Raw genomic sequence first — 2,983 nt, forward strand, 5'->3', positions numbered from 1 at the left:
ATTTATAGTTTATTAAATTCTGGAATTTTACTGTTCATGCGACACTGTTCACGAGTTATTGTTCATGTGCACTGTTCATCCGTAATGCGAAAAGTATAAAATTCATATGTGTTGATTTTATGAAGTAAATGGATGTAAAAATGCATGGCATCCGCATGAATTAAGTGATGATTTGTGTAATGGTGTGATGATTGGAAATTATGGATTTTATTAAGAAAATCCCGGGTGTCGAGTTTTGACACTGAAAATGGATTTTAAGTATTATATCGAACGGTGGGATTTGAAAAAGGAAAGTATCAGTTTTCTAGTTCGAATTAACATGTGCCCATGCACTACTATTTTAATCGAGGCATTTGAGTGAAATGCAAAGCGTCCTGAGCCGATATTGAATTATCGTGTGTTGGTTAAGAGGAAACCGCCCCAGGCTGTTGAGCTGGACGTGCCCCTATATGGGATGCTCGCGCAATGGATGCCAATCGCAGTAGAGGCTGGGCCGATTGGACCGATACTCCTTCGGGAATGCCCTTGACGTAGTGACGAAGCCGTGCTCCAAGGTGGGGAGACGATGCTCCTTCGGGAATGCCGTCAACGTAGTGACGAAGCCGTGCTCCATGGGGGGAGACAATGCCTGGCATTAATGCCAGTAGATAGCCGAACTACGAGTAGACTATGCCCTTGAGTGGCAGTGAATAACAATTGGAACGCATGATTGTTTGAGTTGATTGGGTTGAGACCCCTGTGATTAATCGAGTGGATAAAATGTTTCAATTGTTATATGCATTGAATATATGCATGATGTTGTTGAACTGTGCTAATGTGCAAGAACGCATGAAAATCATGGCATCTGTGATTTCGGTCATGCATGAGTTAAGCACATTGTTTATGGTACACACGCATGAATTGATAACATGCAGGGTGTGGCAATGGCCAGGTGAGATCGCTTGTGATGCGACTCATATGTAATTGATGAAATGTATCATCTAATGGCCATGTGTATTGTGTGTATCGTGCTGAATTATAACGTGCAGGGTATGGCATACTAGGTAAGGTTGTATGCGAATCAACCGTTGGTTGTTGCTTGTGGTGGGGTAGTTCTGGATAGATACCTTGAGTTGAGTTGGTGTATTAACTGGGGCTTAGGGGTGGGACTCGCTGAGATTTATATCTCACTGGTTATTGAATAACCATTTTCAAGTCCTTAGTGTGAAGAGCCAGGAGCTTGAAGTGGAAGGGTCAGGAGCATGAGTGGTTCAGTAGTTCTTTATGACATAGACCTTCTGTATAAGGTGTTTATAAAAGTGTATTTGATTTGAAGTTGGTTGTCCTGCTTTTCTATCCCATGTTTGTCGTTGTCAGGGGATTAGTTAATTTGCTTCCGCATGTACAATAAAATGAAAATGGTCGGTGACAAGTCCTAGGAACATCGCGAAATTCTATCGACCACGGAGGGTTATGTGCCCGCTCGAGGTTCGGGGCGTGACAAGAATTGGTGATGTTCTTTCCCAGGAAGATAAACATATTTTTTATTTTAGTGAGAAACTTAATGATGTTCGCAACCGATGATCTACTTATGAGCAAGAGTACTTTGTTGTAGTACGAGCTATCAAGCATTGGCAGCCCTATCTTTATCAACATGAATTTATCCTTAACACTAACCATCAGGCACTCAAATATATTAAAAGCCAAAGACATCTAAATTGAATGCATGGATGTTGGGTCTCCTTTTTGGAGCAATTCAATTTTGTGCTTCGACACAAAGCGGGCCACTTGAACAAAGTCCCTAATGCACTTAGCTGTTGTGCTACAACACACGTCACAATGTGCACTAACGTTGTGGGCTTTGACCACCTCTATGCTCTTTATGCTAATGATGAAGATTTTCAGGAAATTTGAGAGAAAAGTTTTGCTACAGGTTCTCACGGCGACATGATCGTTCAGGATGAATTTTTATTCTTTAGCAACAGGTTGTGCATTCCTTGAAGCTTTTTGCGGGAACAACTTATTCGAGAGCTGCATGGTGGCTCCCTTGGAGGACATTGTGGGCGAGATAAAACTGTTGCCCTAGTTGAAGAGCGATATTATTGGCCTCAATTGAAACGGGACATTGGACGATTTGTGAAAAAGTGCTACATTTGTTAGACTGCAAAAGGCCATTCTCGAACACCGGACTTTACACCCCTCTGGACCTTGGATAGACATTTCAATAGATTTCGTGTTGGGGCCTAGGTAGCACGGACACCGCGACACGACACGCGACACGACACGTGACATGTTATCTTTCAAAAAATAGAGAATTCCGACACGTTATATATTAAATGAATATTTTTATTTTAATTAATTTAATTCAAATTCAGTTTTTTTTTAAATTATATTTTAATCTCTTTTATTTATTTTTCCATTAAAAAAAAATATCCACTAAGGTCCACCCCACCCCTTTTAGTTCTTTCCCTCGTCCATTTTCCCCCTTCCCCAAAATTTATTTTTCTTTCCCTCCCTACTATCGTCCGTTCCCTCCCCCCAAATTTATTTTTCTTTCCCTCCCCCTTCACCGACAGACAGGTTGTCCCTGTCTCTTCCCCTCCCCCAATACGCAACATCAAAAACCCCTCCGTCTCTTCCCCTTCCCCCAAATACGCGATGGCCCCTCAAAACCCTAGCTCTGCACGACCCTTCCTCTTCTCATTCCTCGCCACTCGCCGCACGACCCCCTTCCTCGCCGCTCGCCGCTCGCCGCTCGTTGCCTCTCGCCGCTTGCCGCACGACCGCCTTCCTCTCATCTTCCTCTTGCCTTTGGCCCTTTCTCCCTCACAGCTGCAGCCTCGTCGGCTCCGTCGCAGCATCACAGTGGCAGCCGTCTCTCGTCGTTGCGTCCTCATCTCTACTCCCTCGCCGTCGCTTCCACCCTCCATCATCTTCCGGACACGCGTGTCGGAACGTGTCGGGCAAGCGTTGACCGCGCGTCGGATTTTCGACACGCATTGAC

Source organism: Eucalyptus grandis, chromosome 10 (genome assembly GCF_016545825.1).
Source record: "Eucalyptus grandis isolate ANBG69807.140 chromosome 10, ASM1654582v1, whole genome shotgun sequence".
Taxonomy (NCBI): Eukaryota; Viridiplantae; Streptophyta; class Magnoliopsida; order Myrtales; family Myrtaceae; genus Eucalyptus; species Eucalyptus grandis.